We start from the raw sequence: 19,969 nt of genomic DNA on the forward strand, positions 1-19,969 counted from the left end.
TTGTTAGGCCTTGTTGGATTTTGTTAGACTTTGTTGGACTTTGTTGGACCTTGTTGGACCTTGTTGGACCTTGTTGGACCTTGTTGGACTTTGTTGGACTTTGTTGGACTTTGTTGGACTTTGTTGGACTTTGTTGGACCTTGTTGGACCATATATTTGAGCTAAACGTGTCTCACCTCTGTGCAGATAAATCATAAAAGCAGCTCTTAGGGTCAAAATACGCCGCTGTGTCGTCTCCATCTAATTATAAATCGTTTCATAGTCTGGTAAACAGGATATACGTGTTAGCATGCTAGTCGTTAGCTTTACCGTCATTCAAAACTCCACTCTAGTTTCTGAGGGTTGTGAAAACTTCTTATAAACTCATCACGGTGCATAATAACTATCGTATAATGAGCTGCTAAGGTCAAAATACGATCAGCCAATCAGAGAAGTTTGATTTTGTTCAAAATGATGTGCGGCCAATGAGCTCCTTCATTTCACATGAGCCACTGGAATAAACAAGTCGGATTTTGGTTCCAGGCAAGATTGTTACTGTCTCCAAACCTCAAAACGCTCTGTTCCACCTTGTGATGTCATCAAGTGGTAGTTTTTTTTTTCAAATTAACAGCTCATTTTACTTTTAGTTCAGTAGTAGATTGTCAATTCCACACTGAAATGATCCAAATGATTCTAGAAGTGAAGGTGTGTGGAGTTTAAAAACACAGCGGAGCACTTCCTGTTTCACCACATGATGACATCACAAGGTGGAACAGAGTGTGTCAATAAAAAAACAAACAAAAAAACACAACTCCAGGTTTGTTTGTGATGAAGAAACATTAAAACATTGAACATTTTCTTAGCAATAAGTTCATAAATTTTAGTTTTTTTACGCAAACCCTCCGCCAGAAAGGTCCCACAGTGGGTCTTTAATGAGCTAATCGTGTGTGGTAAAGCGATCTCGGACCCCGGGGGCTGCAGGTGGGACGCGAGGAGACGAGGTTTCCGTTCGTGAAGGTTCTTTTGAGGGACGTCAGCGTTGGAGCCGTGTTTAGACCGTGCAGACTGATAAAGAGCTGTTTATGCTGCCTGGAAACATTTGGTCAGATCATACGGAGCGGAGTGTGAGGAGCGCCGCGGGAGGAGCGCCGCGGGAGGAGCGCCGCGGGAGGAGCGCCGCGGGAGGAGCGCCGCGGGGTTTGTGCGACTGGAAAAGTCACGTCAACACGAAAACCTCGTCCTCGGGCAGATTTGTTGGTGTTATTGTGTAAAAAAACTGAAATCGGTTTAATGTTTCGCACACTGCTCTGGTTTGCACGAAGACGGATAAACGAGCTAAACGAGCTAAACGTAAACATTCTTTGCTAACGCTCCAGCGATGTAGATTTACTCGAGTGGCTTTTCGATACAGAGTTGCTTTCAGACTCTGTACTTTTACTCGAGTAGTATTTTGATTGAAGTAACAGTACTCCTACTTGAGTAAAGCCACTGCGAGGGACAGAAGCGTTACGGACATTTGTCTTTGTTGCGCCGCTTCTTCAGATATAAATTCAGTCCTTTAAAAATACCAGATTGAGTGAATTATTTATGTTCTGCCCTTCCAATTGCGGCAATTTCAAGGAATAAAATCATATGTTTTTACTTTTACTTGAGTAATTTCTTGGACCACTACTTTAGATGATTGAAGTAAAGTAGTGGTCCAAGATTTGACGTTAGCCACCTAAGACCTATGAGGTTAAGGTTCACTTTATTGATGCCTCGTGTGGGAAGTTCTTCCTCTGCATTTGAATGAACCTGTCAGGGGCAGTGGGACCATCTCCAGATCTTCAATTACTCTTTGTCAGGACGACTTTAGCTGTAGAGTTTGACCTCCAGCCCACCAGGACACAGAGAAAACATGCAAATTACACAGTGAAAGGGCGGAGGTGGACCGAGAGTCCGACTGGTGACCTTGTTGGACTTTGTTGGACCTTGTTGAACTTTGTTGGGCCGTGTTGAAGCTTGTTGGACCTCTTTGGACCTTGTTGAACTTTGTTGGAACTTGTTGGACCTTGTTGGCCCTCTTTGGACCTTGTTCGACCTTGCTGGACTTTGTTGGACCATGTTGTACCTTGTTGGATCTTGCTGGACCATGTTGGACCTTGTTGGACCTTGTTGGACCTTGTTGGACCCTGTTGGTGTGAAGCCGCTGAGCCACACTGACACACTTTACACAAACTGACACATTACACAGACTCGTGACTGAGATTATTTGACTCATTTTCTGTCGACTAAACGTCATCATGAAACGTGTCCAAGAGCTGAAAAGATCATGTGGACGTGAGTCTGTGAAGACCACGGCAGCTCCACACTCTGGTGAAATACCTCTGAGTTCTGCTGTGATAGATTTGAATTTAAACTCTGGGGAGACAGAGCGGAAACACCTGAGGCTCTGGACACAAAGAACTTCATCTCACACACGTCGGAACTCATCTCTGAAGTTCCATTTTTACAACACGCCATCTGTCCCTCATAAAACGAGCTCGGCTTTGGAGGCTCTGATCAGACTCCCTGTGTCTCCTCTCACCAGGAGGTTGTGGGTTCCACTCCGCGTCCTCCCTGTGCGACTCTAACTGTGGCAGAGTGGTTATCCTTCCTCTCCACTGGAACACAGGCGTTTCTTGGGGAGTTTGTGTCGGGGGTTAGAGGAGATAAAAACACATAAATCATGAAACTTTCACATTTATAATCACTTGGCACGACCTCGTTTGTCACACATGTAGTTTCACTCCTGAGCAGAGTCACACGAGGACACGGTCACACTGGAGACAACAAACAGCTTCAGCTTCACTGCGACGACAGCACAACTTTGTTAGACCTTGTTGGACCCCTTTGGACCTTGGTGGACTGTGTTGGACCTTGTTGAGATCTTAGGACTTTGTTGGACCTTGTTGGATTTTGTTGGGCCTTGTTGGACTTTGTTGGACTTTGTTAGGCCTTGTTGGACTTTGTTGGACTTTGTTGGGCCTTGTTGGACTTTGTTGGACTTTGTTAGGCCTTGTTGGACTTTGTTGTACTTTGTTGGACTTTGTTGGACTTTGTTGGACTTTGTTGGACTTTGTTGGACTTTGTTGGAGCTTGTTGGACCTTGTTGGACCTTGTTGGATCTTGTTGGACCTTGTATTTGAGCTAAACGTGTCTTGTCTCTGTGCAGATATATCATAAAAGCAGCTCTTAGGGTCAAAACACGCCGCTGTGTCTCCATCTAATTATAAACTGTTTCATTGTCCCATAATCAGGACATACATGTTAGCATGCTAGTTATTAGCTTTACTGTCAAAACTCCGTTCTTGCCGCTTACAGGATGGATTATGAAACCAAAGCACCAAGAAAAACCCACATACACACAGGAAGAACATGCAAAACGACACGTCCTCCCTCTAAAGACCACCCCCGTGCTGCTGTCTTCTGTCCCTCGTCCTCCCTCTAAAGACCACCCCCGTGCTGCTGTCTTCTGTCCCTCGTCCTCCCTCTAAAGGCCGGTCTACGTTACTCCAGTAAATCGAGAGCTTTGCTTTTCGACTCAGCTCCTTCTTCACCTCCATGTTCCGTCTCTTTCTCTCTCCTTTCTATCCAAGCCCGTCCGAGCTCTCCTCTCTCCCTCTCCTCTCTGTGCCAGTCCCTCTCTTTCTCCCTCTCTCTCCTCCTCCTCTCTCCTTCTCTCCATGCCAGTCCCAGCTCTCCTCTTCCTCTGCCCCTCTCTCTACTTCTCTCTCCTCCTCTCTGTGCCAGTCCATCTCTCTTTCTCTCTCCTCCTCCTCTCTCCCTCTGTTCCTCCTCTCTTCCTCTTTCTTTCCTTGTCTCCGAGCCAGTCCCTCTTTCCTCCTCCTCTCTCTCTCCCTCTCTCCTCCCTCTCTCCTCTCCCTGTCTTCCTCCTCTCTCCTCCTCTCCATGCCAGTCCCTCTCCTCTCCATCTCTCCTCTCTCCTATCCTTCTCTCTCTCCACTCTCTCCTCTTTCTCATCCTCTCCTCCTCTCCACCTCTAAACCTGGACTAAACCAGGACTGAACCAGGACTAAACCAGGACTGAACCAGGACTAAACCAGGACTGAACCAGGACTGAACCAGGACTGAACCAGGACTGAACCAGGACTGAACCAGGACTGAACCAGGACTAAACCAGGACTGAACCAGGACTGAACCAGGACTAAACCAGGACTGAACCAGGACTAAACCAGGACTGAACCAGGACTAAACCAGGACTGAACCAGGACTGAACCAGGACTGAACCAGGACTGAACCAGGACTGAACCAGGACTAAACCAGGACTAAGCCAGGACTAAACCAGGACTAGACCAGGGCTAAACCAGGACTAAACCAGGACTAAGCCAGGACTAAGCCAGGACTAAACCAGGACTAAACCAGGACTAAACCAGGGCTAAACCAGGACTAAACCAGGACTAAGCCAGGACTAAGCCAGGACTAAACCAGGACTAGACCAGGACTAAACCAGGACTAAACCAGGGCTAAACCAGGACTAAACCAGGACTAGACCAGGACTAAACCAGGACTAAACCAGGACTGAACCAGGACTAGACCAGGACTGAACCAGGACTAAACCAGGACTAAACCAGGACTAAGCCAGGACTAAACCAGGACTAGACCAGGACTAAACGAGGACTAAACCAGGACTGAACCAGGACTAAACCAGGACTGAACCAGGACTAAACCAGGACTAAACCAGGACTAAACCAGGACTGAACCAGGACTAAACCAGGACTGAACCAGGACTAAACCAGGACTAAACCAGGACTAAACCAGGACTAAACCAGGACTGAACCAGGACCGTGGCCTCATGTCCATCTCCTCCTTTCACTTTTACTCAGGTCTGGTTTTCTGTCCGGTCTCGGTCCTGGACTCAAAACGACCTATAATCTGCTAAAATGTTCCTCTCTTCTTTATCTCTGTCCCTCTCTCTCCCTCTGCCCCCTCCTCCCTCCCTCTCTCTCTCTTTCCCTCTGCCCCCTCCCTCTCTCTCTCTCCCTCTGCCCCCTCCTCCCTCCCTCTTTCTCTCTTTCTTCCAGGACTTCTCCGTCCCGTCCTAAACTAAACCTGTGTCCAGTTCCAGCTCTTTTCTCAGTTTTCCTGTAGTTTGGACTCGTTTATCACTCTCTCTATAATCTCTCTCTCCACCTCTTTTTCATCTTTCTCTTTTATTCTCCTGCAGCTCTCTCTTTGTCCTCTTTTTCTCCCTTTCTTGTCTCTCTCTCTTCCACCCTCTACATACCCAGCCCTGTCTCTACTTCACCTTTACTCTTTTCTTGTGTTTCTTTCTCCCTCTACATTCTTATCTCTCCCTGCTCTTTTCTCTTTCTCTCCGTCATCCCTCTTTAGGTCTTATTCATTCTTGTGTTTCACTCTCCCTCACTCTCTATTTCTCTCAACATCTACCTCTTTCTTTTCCACCCGTCCCTCTCTCTCCTCGCCCTCTCTCCTCCTCCTCTCCTCTTTCCGTCCTCTCCTCCTCCTCTCTTCTCCCCTCCTCTCTCCTCTCCTCTCTCCAGACTTCCACAGTTCCAGACTTCCAGACTTCCACAGTTCCAGACTTCCAGACTTCCACAGTTCCAGACTTCCAGACTTCGAGACTTCCAGATTTCTAGACGTCCAGACTTCCAGATTTCTAGACTTCTAGACTTCCAGACTTCCACAGTTCCAGACTTCCAGACGTCCAGACTTCTAGACTTCTAGACTTCCAGACTTCCACAGTTCCAGACTTCCAGACGTCCAGACTTCCACAGTTCCAGACTCCCACAGTTCCAGACTCCCACAGTTCCAGACTCCCACAGTTCCAGACTTCCACAGTTCCACACTTCCAGGCCGTTTCCTCCGGAGGCCCAGGGCTGTGGAGAGTCAGTGCCCGACACGGTGAGCTCATCCTGAGGCACGTCCCGCCGCAGCCGCAGCCTCCGTTGAACCGGGCCGTGTGGAACGCTCTGGATAATCTCATTCCAGCTTCACACCGTCCAGGACATGTGAGCGGAGGAGGAGCTGTCCATACTTTGCCGCAGATTTAATAAAAATTCCCTGGTGCGATGCTAACTGGAGGCACTACTCTGTCAGACGCACTTTAGTCAGAGCTTTATTTTAACACAACCTGAGCTGAATCCTGCTTTTTAAATGTTTTTTGGTTCTGTTTCCTCATCCGTGCACAAAGACTCAAGTCAAATGAAGCTCGTTGATCATTTGGAGTCAGGATCGATATTAGGAATTCTGAAGACGCCTGATTTGTCTGTTATTAATGGGAAAATAAAAACCTCAGGATCATGTAGAGGGTTAATACGAACATTTAAGACCAGAATGAGTCTGACAGCAGAGACAGAGAGAGGGGACAAAAAAACCAAAAAACAACCTCAAAATAAAAAAATAAATAATAATAAATAAATAAAAAAATGAACTTAAAATAACTTAAAAAACAAACAAACTCAAAATAACAAAAAAAAAGAAAAATAAACTAAAAATAACAAAAAAGTAAAAAATAAACAAAACAAATAAATAACCTCAAAATAACAAAATAAATAACAAAAAACAAATAACAAAATTGTTTCCTCTCAGTCGTTCCCAGTTTCAAGGAGCGTTGGAGCGGCTGTTCCCAGAGCTGTCCCCAGCGCGGCGGAGCGGCTGTTCCCGGAGCGTTCGGGACACACCTCGTTACGTAACGTGTGTGTGTTTCATCATCTGTCCAAACACACAGATAAAACACTTTATGGGATTAAACTTCCATCTGTGTAAACTCTGTGTCCGAGCTTCAGCTCCACGAGGAAACGAGCAAAAGAAACATTTATACAGACAGAGACTAGTCCTGATTCAAACACTTTTTTTATTCCCAATTTATGACGAATACTATTAGAACTTACTGCTATGACAAGTTTCACCTCCACACGTTTCACCTCCTCACGTTTCACCTCCTCACGTTTCACCTCCTCACGTTTCACCTCCACACGTTTCACCTCCGCACGTTTCACCTCCGCACGTTTCACCTTCTCACGTTTCACCTCCACACGTTTCACCTCCTCACGTTTCACCTCCTCACGTTTCACCTCCGCACGTTTCACCTCCGCACGTTTCACCTCCGCACATTTCACCTCCGCACGTTTCACCTTTCACCTTGTCACGTTTCACCTTGTCACGTTTCACCTGCACACGTTTCACCTCCACACGTTTCACCTCCGCACGTTTCACCTCCGCACGTTTCACCTCCGCACGTTTCACCTCCGCACGTTTCACCTCCGCACGTTTCAAGAACCATGACCTCGGATTTCGAGGAGCTGCATAAACCTCCTCTTTAACTGTCTCAGGTCAAACAGGAAACGAATCTGACAAAATTCAGACTGAAGGAAGAAACGTCATGAGGAGGTGCAGAGGAGGCCAGAGGGGGAGGAGTGAGAAAGAAGAGGGGCTAGAGAGAGAGAAGGAGGAGCAGAAAAGAAGATGAGAGAGAGGAGAGGAGAGGGGGCAGAGGAGGAGGAGAGGAGGAGGAGAGGGGGACAAATGGGGAGGACTACAACAGGAGGAGGACCACAGTGGCAGAGGAGGGAAAAAGATGAGGAGGAGGAGGGGAGAGAGAGAGAGTATGAGGAGGAGGGAGAGAGAGAGGAGAGGGAGGCAGAGGAGGACAGGAGGAGATACACAGCACAGAAGGAACAGAGGAGAGGAGGAGGAGAGAAGAAAGGTAGACCAGAGGAGTGGAGCAGGAGGTGCAGAAGAGGAGAGGAAGAGCAGAGGAGGAACAGAGGAGGAGAGTAAGAGCAAATGTGGAAGAGGAAAGGAGCAGAGGAGGAACAGAGGAGACGCAGAGGAGGGCAGGGCATCAGGGGTTAAAGTGAACGGAACAGAAACAGGAGCAGAGAGAGAGAGAGAGAGAGAGAGAGAGAGAGAGAGACATGTGATACAGAGAAGAGGACAGAGGGTCAAGTGTGCACCTGTGTATACAGGAGAGAGAGAGGGAGGAGAGGGGGAGGAGGAGAGGGGAGGAGGAGGAGAGGGGAGGAGGAGGAGAGGGGAGGAGGAGAGGGGAGGGGGAGGAGGAGAGGGGAGGAGGGGAGGAGGAAGAGGAGGAGGCAAAGAGGAGTAGGGGGACGGAGGGAGAGAGAGAGGAGGAGGAGGAGGAGGAGAGTGGAGGAGGGGGACGGAGGGAGAGACAGGAGGAGGGGGAGGAGGAGGAAAGAGAGAGAGGTAGAGGGGGAGGAGGGGGAGAGAGGGAGGATGAAGAGAGGGCGAGGGGAGGGAGAGAGAGAAAAAGAAGAGAACAGGAGGGAGAGGGGGAAATAGAGAAAGAGAGAGAAGACCGGGAGAGTGAGAGAGAGAAGAATGGATAATGAATGTATATATGAAAGAGAGAGGAAGTGAGGGGGAGAAGGAGAGAGAGGGAGAATGAGGAAAGAGAAAGAGGAAAAGGACAGAAAAAAGGAAGGGTCCTGGTTTTGATCCTGTTTTAGTCCTGGTTCAGTCCTGGTTCAGTCCTGGTTCAGTCCTGGTTCAGTCCTGGTTTAGACCTGGTTTAGTCCTGGTTCAGTCCTGGTTTAGTCCTGGTTTAGTCCTGGTTCAGTCCTGGTTCAGTCCTGGTTTAGTCCTGGTTCAGTCCTGGTTCAGTCCTGGTTTAGTCCTGGTTCAGTCCCGTTTTAGTCCCGGTTTAGTCCAGGTTCAATCCAGGTTCAATCCAGGTTTAGTCCTGGTTCAGTCCTGGTCTAGTCCTGGTTCAGTCCTGGTTTAGTCCTGGTCTGGTTTTCCGTCTGTGAGAACTGGAGACGGGGCCCGGCTCTGGGACAAAATGGCCGCCCTCCTGGGACGGGGGACCCAGGTGCTGTGAGCTCAGGTTACACTGCAGCTGTCCCACTGAAAAGAACAGAGCGGAAGAACGACAGGAGAGAGGGATGGAGGGAAAGAGGGGAACGAGGAGAGAGCGAACAGGACTAAACGAAGTGAAGAGACATGGTGTAAAGAGAGAGGGATGAGAGAAAGAAGGAAGGGGAGGAAGAGAGATGGAGTAGGACCAAATGGAGCGGAAGAGAGAGGAACAGAGGAGAGAAAGGAATAAAAGATGGAGAGAGTAGAGAGATGTAGAGAGAGGGTTTGGGACAAAAGGTTGTGGAGGAGAGAGAGAGAGAGAGAGAGAGAGATGAGATAACTGAGTAGAGGTAGAGAGAGAGGGAAAAAGGAAAGAAAGACGAAGAGAAGGAGAGAATTAAAAGTAGCAAATGATTTATAGAGAGGGAGGAGAGAAAGGAGTAAGGGATGGAGAGAAAGAGGGTCAAGGGAAGGAGGAGATTAAGAGAGGAGAGAGATGGAGAGAGAGAAAGAGCGTTTGGGAGCAAAGGTAGTGGAGGAGAGAGAGAAAGAGAGATGGAGAGAAAGAAGGTAAAAAGAAGGAGAGACGAGGTGGAAACAGATGGAGCGGAGAATGTGTGAGAGAGACAGATAAAGGAGTGAGAGAGAGAGAGAGTAAAAGGAAGGGAGAGAGGAGAGGAGAAAATGGAGTGAAGAGAGATAAAGGAGGAGATAAAGGAGTAAGGAGAGGAAGAGAGGGAGAGTGTTAAAGGAGGGGGAAAAGAGAGAGAGGGTTTGGGGTCAAATGGAGAGAAGGGGAGAGTAAAAGGAAGGAGAAAGGAAGAGAGAAAGAAAGAGAGAGATAGGACTAAATGAAGTGAAAAGAGAGAGAGATACATAGAGGAGGAAGGGATGGAAAGAGGGAAGATTTTGGATTTAAATGGAGCGGAGGAGAGAGAGAGGATGGAGAGAAAGAGTAAAGGGAAGGGGAAGAGAGTGAGAGGAGAGAGAGGGACTGGTAGCGAGAGAGAGGGAGGTAAAAGGAGGAGAGGGGAAGGAGAGAGAGAGAATAGGACTAAATGGAGAGGGAGAGAGAGGAGAAAGGGATGGAATGAAAGAGTGAGTAGAAGGAATGATGGAGAGAAAGAGGTAAAATAAGTGAAGAGGAGAGAAGAAAAGAGAGTCGTGTATGGAGAGAGATATGGAGCGAATGAATAGGAGAAGAGGGAGAAAGAGGAAGAGAGAGAGGCGGCAGAAAGAAGAGAAGGGAGAGGGAGAAAAAGCAAGGGAGGGAAGGAGGAGAGGAGGAGAGAAAGAGCAGTGAAGGGAGACACAGAAGGAGAGATGAGACAGAATGGAAAGAGAGAGAGAGAGAGAAAGGAGAGAAAAGACGAGAGAGGGTTCTGGACCATAAAGAGCAAAAGAAGGACGGAAAGAAAGAGAGAGAGAGTAAAAGGAAGGAGAAAAAAAGGGCTTGGGACCAAATGGAAAAAATGAAATGAAAGAGGTGTGACGGAGGAGAGGGGGCGAGCAAAACAAACAGATAGAGAAGAAAGAGAGGGAGAGTCAGGAAGAGGAGGAGAGGGGAAGAGATAGAGAATGAAGAGAGAAAAAACACAAGGTCAGGGGGAGGAGAGAGTGATTAGAGTACAGGAGAGAAAGAGAAGAGAGAGGGGGTAGATGGGAAAAAAGGGGGGCAAAAGAGATGAGAGATAGAAAGGAAAAGAAAGAGAGAGGTGGGATAAGGCAAAGACGGGGAACTGACGGAAGGAAAGAGCAGGAGAAAGGAGAGAAGGTAGAGAGGACAGAGGGAAAGAGACGATAGAGAAAGAGGTAGAGAAAAAGAGGGGGATGCAGAGGTGGAGCAAAATAGAGGAGTAGATGGGAAAAGGTGGGGGTGGGGGCAAAAGAGAAGGAAAAAGAGGAGGAGAGAATGATAGAAGGAAAGAGAGGATATATAAAGAGAAAGGGGTAGGAGAAAAAGAGGGGAATGCAAGGTAGAGTGAGAGACAGAGAGAGAAAGAGAGGAGTAGATGGAGAAAAAATTTAGGTGTGGGGGGAAAGAGAGAGAAAGAGGAGGGGAGAATGAGGGAGGGAAAGGGAAAAAGAGAGGATAGATATATATATAGAGAAGGGGAAGAAAGAGAGGGAGAGAGAGAGAGGGAGAGAGAGAGAGGAAGGGGTAAATGGGGAAAACGCTGAGGGTAAAAGAGAGGGAAAAAGAGAGGGGGAATTGATGGAAGAAAAGAGAGAATAGAGAGAGAGAGAGAGGTACAGGCTCAGTGTGGGGTGAATGCAGTGATTGTTCTGTGGTCACACTGAGCAGAGTGAGAGAGTGTGAGTGTGTACAGAGTGTGTGAGAGTGTGTACAGAGTGTGTACAGAGTGTGTACAGAGTGTGTACAGAGTGTGTACAGAGTGTGTACAGAGTGTGTACAGAGTGTGTACAGAGTGTGTGAGAGTGTGTACAGAGTGTGTACAGAGTGTGTGAGAGTGTGTACAGAGTGTGTACAGAGTGTGTACAGAGTGTGTACAGTGTGTGTACAGAGTGTGTACAGAGTGTGTACAGAGTGTGTGAGAGTGTGTACAGAGTGTGTACAGAGTGTGTACAGAGTGTGTGAGAGTGTGTACAGAGTGTGTGTGAGTGTCTACAGAGTGTGTACAGAGTGTGTACAGAGTGTGTACAGAGTGTGTACAGAGTGTGTACGGTGTGTGTGTGAGTGTGTACAGAGTGTGTACAGAGTGTGTACAGAGTGTGTACAGAGTGTGTACAGAGTGTGTACAGAGTGTGTACAGAGTGTGTGAGAGTGTGTACAGAGTGTGTACAGAGTGTGTACAGAGTGTGTGAGTGTGTACAGAGTGTGTACAGAGTGTGTACAGAGTGTGTGAGAGTGTGTACAGAGTGTGTACACAGTGTGTACAGAGTGTGTACAGAGTGTGTGAGTGTGTACAGAGTGTGTGAGAGTGTGTACAGAGTGTGTACAGAGTGTGTACAGAGTGTGTGAGTGTGTACAGAGTGTGTGAGTGTGTACAGAGTGTGTGTGAGTGTGTACAGAGTGTGTGAGAGTGTGTACAGAGTGTGTGAGTGTGTACAGAGTGTGTACAGAGTGTGTGAGTGTGTACAGAGTGTGTGAGAGTGTGTACAGAGTGTGTACAGAGTGTGTACAGAGTGTGTGAGTGTGTACAGAGTGTGTACAGAGTGTGTACAGAGTGTGTACAGAGTGTGTACAGAGTGTGTACAGAGTGTGTGAGTGTGTACAGAGTGTGTACAGAGTGTGTACAGAGTGTGTACAGAGTGTGTACAGAGTGTGTACAGAGTGTGTGAGTGTGTACAGAGTGTGTACAGAGTGTGTACAGAGTGTGTACAGAGTGTGTACAGAGTGTGTGAGTGTGTACAGAGTGTGTACAGAGTGTGTGAGTGTGTACAGAGTGTGTACAGAGTGTGTACAGAGTGTGTACAGAGTGTGTACAGAGTGTGTGAGTGTGTACAGAGTGTGTACAGAGTGTGTACAGAGTGTGTACAGAGTGTGTACAGAGTGTGTGAGTGTGTACAGAGTGTGTACAGAGTGTGTGAGTGTGTACAGAGTGTGTACAGAGTGTGTACAGAGTGTGTACAGAGTGTGTACAGAGTGTGTGAGTGTGTACAGAGTGTGTACAGAGTGTGTGAGTGTGTACAGAGTGTGTACAGAGTGTGTGAGTGTGTACAGAGTGTGTACAGAGTGTGTGAGTGTGTACAGAGTGTGTACAGAGTGTGTACAGAGTGTGTGTGAGTGTGTACAGAGTGTGTACAGAGTGTGTACAGAGTGTGTACAGAGTGTGTACAGAGTGTGTGAGAGTGTGTACAGAGTGTGTACACAGTGTGTACACAGTGTGTACAGAGTGATTGAGGGCGTGTCCTTCACAGTGGGCGTGTCCTTCACAGTGGGCGTGTCCTTCACAGTGGGCGTGTCCTTCACAGTGGGCGTGTCTGGGATAAAAACTCTGAAAACTCCATTTTGCTGAAGGTTTGACTTTAGTCTCTATATTCGTTGTAGTAAATAAATTGTTCCTGAGTTACATTCACTTCTTGTACTGGATTGGATGTCTGTGCCCAAATATTCTTAAAATTAATCTGCCCTGTCTGTTTATTTATTTGCTCGGAAAGTTCCACGGTATGGCATTAAACATATTTAACTTACAATCATTAAAATTACACATTTTAGTGCTTGAAAAACATGCGTCCTTACACCTGTTTAGTCGTGCTGTGGAGATAAGTAAATGGCTTCCCCAAAAGTTACACAGTGCATCTTTAACGGGCCCATATTACACCGTTTCTGTGTCATAATTATTTTTCCTCGTCACAAACAGACCTGGAGTTGGGTTTTTTTTGTGTTTCTTTCACACATGTTTAACAAACTCTGCAGATTTAGGCTGAGTTCTTCTCTCAAACTGAAAACACTCTGTTCCACTTTGTGATGTCATCATGTGGCGATACAGGAAGTGCTCCGCTGTGTTTTTAAACTCGATACGTCTTCATTTCTAGAATCATTTGGATCATTTCAGTCCAGGAATTGTCACTTATCTCTACTGAACTAAAGGTAAAAGGAGCTGTTAGGTGTTGAAAAAAAACTACCACTTCATGACATCACAAGGTGGAACATGTAAAACAGACAAATAATAACGAAACAAAACGCAACTCCAGGTACAATTGGTATGAGATCTCCACATATGACAATCAGTTTTGCGTTTTTTCCCTCTTTTTTTTGTTGTAATTGCTGTCAAACAAAACCGATTTACAAAAAACTGAAGTGATTTGCAAAGTTTTCCGTCCAAAATACTTTAAATTTTTCATGAAAAGTGTCAAAGCGCCGTCATTCTCGTAGCTCGGTTGCCGCGTGACGTTTCAGTTACAAACCCTTGACACTCTCTTTCAGCGTCTGTGAACTTTAAGCGATAACATCAGGAGGTAATTGTTCAGATGCTGATGTAGCGACAGCTCACGCCCCGGGCCATACTCTCAGACCTGCTCATGCTAACGCTAATGCTAACGCTAGGTACGAGCCAAATGTCAACACACTGAGCTAACCTGCGTTCTTCTCCCGTGACAGCTAGTTTACAACGCTCCGCTGCGAGGCTTAAATTTGAGAAGAAAAAAAAAAAATACTACAACAAATCTCCACGTTTACGCTTTCACGTACGGAACGACCTTCGACTCTGGCTCCAATTCGCTTTCTATTGAAAAACTGTGTCCCCTCTCTCTAACTGCTGCTGTCAGACTCGTCATTTTGGTTCTTAAATGTTCGTATTAACCCGCTCTACATGATCCTGGGGTTTTTATTTCACTTTTGTGTCCTTGATTCTCTCCCTGAAGTTGCTTCCGTTAGCATTAGCAACAGGTTTGATTGACAGTGTTGCTAAGCTCCCGCTCTGTGCTAAACCAGCGGCGCGTTACCTTCATCAGCATCGCTCCTGATTGGCTCTTTGGTTGCCACGATACTCGCGGTCAGGATTCCGAATCTGAAACTCTGCTCCAAATTCGCTGCTATAACTGCTAGCCTCGGTGAGATTCATTTGAATGGAGAGAAGGCTAACGTCACACTCCCTTCTTAGTCCGAGTACCGACAGACAGAGTTTATGCTAGCACCGGGCCCAGAGCAGTGCGCTAACAACACTTAAATACTGTCTAAGGTACATCCCCATGCACAGTTAACATTAGCATTAGCTCAGTTACTCATGTTTGTCCACTGATTCAAAGGTTGCCAGTTCGAATCCCGCACTCAACCTAAAAAAAAAACAAAAACAAAACAAAAGGTAGATCTGTTGTATCAATTGACCCACAGGTTGGCGTTGCAAATCCAGTTCCCACAGATGAATGCTGTCGTCGTGTCCTCGGGCAAGACACTTTACCCGCGTCGTCCCCGGTGTCCGTGTACACTGGTGTGTGAATGGGTGGTTGACAGAAAAGATGTTTAGCTAACGTGGCGCGGCAGAGCTGTTGCTAAAGCAGGATCAGCAGGGGTCAATTAGTCCCAGTTTAGTCCTGATGTAGACTTGGTTTGGTCCAGTATTAGTCCCAGTTTAGTCCTGGTGTAGACTTGGTTTGGTCCAGTATTAGTCCCAGTTTAGTCCTGATGTAGACTCGGTTTGGTCCAGTATTAGTCCCAGTTTAGTCCTGATGTAGACTCGGTTTGGTCCAGTATTAGTCCCAGTTTAGTCCTGACGTAGACTTGGTTTGGTCCAGTATTAGTCCCAGTTTAGTCCTGGTGTACTCGGTTTGGTCCAGTATTAGTCCCAGTTTAGTCCTGATGTAGACTCGGTTTGGTCCAGTATTAGTCCCAGTTTAGTCCTGGTGTAGACTCGGTTTGGTCCAGTATTAGTCCCAGTTTAGTCCTGGTGTAGACTCGGTTTGGTCCAGTATTAGTCCCAGTTTAGTCCTGGTGTACTCGGTTTGGTCCAGTATTAGTCCCAGTTTAGTCCTGGTGTAGACTCGGTTTGGTCCAGTATTAGTCCCAGTTTAGTCCTGGTGTAGACTCGGTTTGGTCCAGTATTAGTCCCAGTTTAGTCCTGATGTAGACTCGGTTTGGTCCAGTATTAGTCCCAGTTTAGTCCTGATGTAGACTCGGTTTGGTCCAGTATTAGTCCCAGTTTAGTCCTGATGTAGACTCGGTTTGGTCCAGTATTAGTCCCAGTTTAGTCCTGGTGTAGACTCGGTTTGGTCCAGTATTAGTCCCAGTTTAGTCCTGGTGTACTCGGTTTGGTCCAGTATTAGTCCCAGTTTAGTCCTGGTGTAGACTCGGTTTGGTCCAGTATTAGTCCCAGTTTAGTCCTGATGTAGACTCGGTTTGGTCCAGTATTAGTCCCAGTTTAGTCCTGATGTAGACTCGGTTTGGTCCAGTATTAGTCCCAGTTTAGTCCTGATGTAGACTCGGTTTGGTCCAGTATTAGTCCCAGTTTAGTCCTGATGTAGACTCGGTTTGGTCCAGTATTAGTCCCAGTTTAGTCCTGATGTAGATTATGTATCTTAGATTTATTCAATTGCAGGTGTTTGCGTTGCTCAAAAACCCCTTGAAAAATCAAACTTTCTGTGAACGGAGTCGCCTTTCCACAGAACTGACCTGTAAATTAACGTCTTGAGACTGTCGGTGGAGCGTTAGTCTACTGATCCGAAGGTTGACGGTACGAATCTCACTCCCAACGTAAAGAAAAAACCCCAAAACAAAACAAAACCTCATTGGTCGCGCAGTCAGATCCACAGATAAACGCTGTCGTCGTGTCCTTCGGCAAGACACTTAACCCGCCTGACACTGTTGTACGAACGTGTGCGTGAATGTGCGAGTAAAAATGTGACCACGGATGACCAAAACGCAAAGGTACCTATAGCCTTCCGGTGGGACTAAAGGATCAGAACGTGTATCTCGGACAACAGAAAAAAAAAAAACCCAAAAAAACCAAAAAAAACACTAAAATTTGACGCACATTTGACAGGTCACGGAGGGCTCGCCGTGGCGTGCTGCTCCTAATTCCTCTCAAACACTTGTAACTCAACCCGGTGAATCATTTTGGCTGCGCCGCGTCTTGTCTGACAAATCCTCCCCTTCGCCTCTGGGTCCGAACGTAACGAGGCTGTGGAAGACTCCTGACAATGGCGGACAAGTCAGCACCGCTCCGAGCTCCGGGCCCGGCTCCACACGGGGATATTATTAGAAGCGGTTTTGAAGCCGTTGAGTGACGGCCGGGTCCCGCCTTCTTGTGTTCTTTAGCTTTAGCCCGGAGCCAATCTGGTAAGAAGCCGAAGAGGGTAGAGCCGTCAGAAATGTATCGCACTTCCAACGGGGTATTAACTGACAACGCCGCGCAACGCATTTAGGTCACCGCGTTTCCTTTTATCGCTTTGGAAATGCTGTACGGCGACGCCTCGTTTATCGCGGGGGTTACGTTCTAAGAATAACTGTCTGTAAAACCCCTCACCACACACTTTATACACTTTTCTCACACAGGCGTTAACATTTTCTCACATTTCTCTCTCGTTTAAACTCTCTCAAAGTTCAAACCTTCGTAGACGTCTTTGTCGGTGCAGAACGTTTCATCGACATTGTGGGTTTTGTCGGGGAGAAAACAAATTGCAAACGTACAGCACTTCAGAGTCACACTGAGATCCAACGTTTATGTAAATTTGTCTGAACACATTCTGTACTGGACAGGAGACACGGCACGGAGGAGACTGATGGACAATGGTCTACAGTCCAACAGCCAATCAGGACGCACGACACAATGGTCTACAGTCCGACAGCCAATCAGGACGCACGACACAATGGTCTACAGTCCGACAGCCAATCAGGACGCACGACACAATGGTCTACAGTCCAACAGCCAATCAGGACGCACGACACAATGGTCTACAGTCCAACAGCCAATCAGGACGCACGACACAATGGTCTACAGTCCGACAGCCAATCAGGACGCACGACACAATGGTCTACAGTCCAACAGCCAATCAGGACGCACGACACAATGGTCTACAGTCCAACAGCCAATCAGGACGCACGACACAATGGTCTACAGTCCAACAGCCAATCAGGACGCACGACACAATGGTCTACAGTCCAACAGCCAATCAGGACGCACGACACAACGGTCTACAGTCCGACAGCCAATCAGGACGCACGACACAATGGTCTACAGTCCAACAGCCAATCAGGACGCACGACACAACGGTCTACAGTCCATAACTGTTGGGGATGATGTCATGTAGTTGTTTCCTTATAGTTCTCACATCATTGCTACTATTTTCTTTTCATCGCTGTGGAAAACGGAGTTGGTTTCCCATGATTCTTAGTAACAATGCGCCTGATTGGTCGATCAAAGGTGACTGTCTGTAGCTCTTATACTTTACCGTCTTTTTATGTCGTTATTGAGCAGCTTTTACGATACAAAGAGCGTTTTTTTTTCTGAACAAAGTACAACAGTAGCAGGATTTTGGCTCGCCTGCTCTGCTTCTGTGACGATTCTTCTGTTAATTCTGTAAAAAGGCACAAAAATTAGAAAGAAAAAGATTCGGTTCTTTTAAAAAAATGAGATCCGGTTCGAACCTTTCACGTTAAGGACTTGTTTCAAAAGAGCCGACTCTTTCACGAACGTCACGTCACTCAGGTACAGGCCGTTTAAAAGTAATATTACTCAAGTAGAAGTACACAGTAGTGGTCCAAGAAAGTACTCAAGTAAAAATGAAAAGTACTTTGAATGATGTAACATTAATCACAAAATAAGAACAAACATGAGCCAAACTAAATCATATCTGAAGGAGTGCTGAAGTAAAAGTACTGTTACACTGTACTATATATTACACAAGTAAGAGTACGGTTACTTCAATACAAAAAGTAAAAGTGTGTAAGTCAAGTAAGAGTAAAAGTATAAGGTCTGAAATGTAAAAAGTCACTGTCGACCCAAAGAGAAGCTTAAATGTGTCTGTAATAGAAACACTGCGGGCTGTTGTGAGTGCCGTTACCGTGGAAACGTGACACCGGACCGTAGCTCTGAGCCGTAAATTTAAAGTGTTATTAGATTTGTAATAAATTATGGAAACAAAACACCCAACGGTTTGGTTTTTGCTCCCGGTGCAGACGACGACTCTGATGAAAGTCTGTGTGGTACGACATGTCAGTTGGGGTGTGTGTGTGTGTGTGTGTGTGTGTGGGGGGGTGTGTGTGTGTGTGTGGGGGGGGGGTGGGGGTGTGTGTGTGTGTGCGTGTGTGTGTGCGTGTGTGGACATGTTTGTGTGAGTGCGGATGTGTGCGTATGCGTAGATTGCACTTTTGACAGTGTGTGTGTGTGTAGCTGGCTAGACAGGTGTGTATATGTGTGTGTGGACATGTGTGTGTGTTAGCTTGTAGGTGTGTGTGTGCGTGAATGTGTACTTCTTTGTGCATGTGTGTGTCTGTGTGTGTATATGCGTGTGTGTGGACATATTTGTGTGTGTATGTGTATTAGTGCATGTGTCTGTTTCTGTGTGTGGTTAGGTGTGTGTGTGTGTAATTGTGTGTGTGTATTTGTGCATGTGTGTGTCTATGTGTATGTATGTGTGCGTGGACATATATTGTGTGTTTGTGTGTGTATGTTTGTGTGTGGGGGTGTGTATGTATGTGTGTGTGTGTACTTGTGGGGGTGTACTTGTATGTGTGTATGTACTTGTGTGTGTGTATGTACTTGTGTGTGTTTGGGTGTACGTCCATGTGGGATTGTTGTTAATCACTGTGGAGAACTGTGTGTTACATTTTTTGTGTGAAAATCACATTATAAATAAAGTCTGATTTGATAAAGGGCGTCGCTCAGAACACGAGGTTCTTTCCAAAATGAGGTGTGGGACAAAAATGGATCATAATAATCAGAGTTTCACAATAAGTGACTAAACGTCTAATGACCTTTGTTTAGGAAAATTAACCCATTTTTGAAAAATACACTGACAAACAGGCGGTGGTGCGATTCCAGCTCCCACAGACACTGCTGTTGTGTCCTTGGGCAAGACACTTCACCCACCTCGCCCCCAGAGAATGTGTGTGTGAATGTGTGTGTGAATGTGTGCGTGAATGTGTGCGTGAATGTGTGTGTGAATGTGTGTGTGAATGTGTGTGTGAATGTGTGTGTGAATGTGTGCGTGAATGTGTGCGTGAATGTGTGTGTGAATGTGTGTGTGAATGTGTGTGTGAATGTGTGTGTGAATGTGTGCACTGGTGTGTGAATGTGTGTCAATGTGTGTGTGGGGGGGTGTGTTGGGGTGTGTGTGTGAATGTGTGTGCGTGAAGGGGTGTGTGTGGATGTGTGTGTGAATGTGTGCACTGGTGTGTGGATGTGTGTGTGAATGTGTGTGTGGATGTGTGTGTGAATGTGTGCACTGGTGTGTGAATGTGTGTGTGAATGTGTGCACTGGTGTGTGAATGTGTGTGTGAATGTGTGCACTGGTGTGTGGGGGTGTGTGTGAATGTGTGTGGGGGTGTGTGTGTGTGAATGTGTGTGTGGATGTGTGTGAAGGGGTGTGTGGGGGTGTGTGTGGATGTGTGTGAATGTGTGCGTGAATGTGTGCACTGGTGTGTGAATGTGTGTGTGGGTGTGTGTGTGAATGTGTGCGCGAAGGGGTGTGCATGTGTGTGAGGGGGTGTGTGTGAATGTGTGTGTGGATGTGTGTGTGAATGTGTGTGTGGTTCACTGATACTTTG

This window comes from Periophthalmus magnuspinnatus, chromosome 21, assembly GCF_009829125.3.
Source record: "Periophthalmus magnuspinnatus isolate fPerMag1 chromosome 21, fPerMag1.2.pri, whole genome shotgun sequence".
NCBI classification, from domain to species: domain Eukaryota; kingdom Metazoa; phylum Chordata; class Actinopteri; order Gobiiformes; family Gobiidae; genus Periophthalmus; species Periophthalmus magnuspinnatus.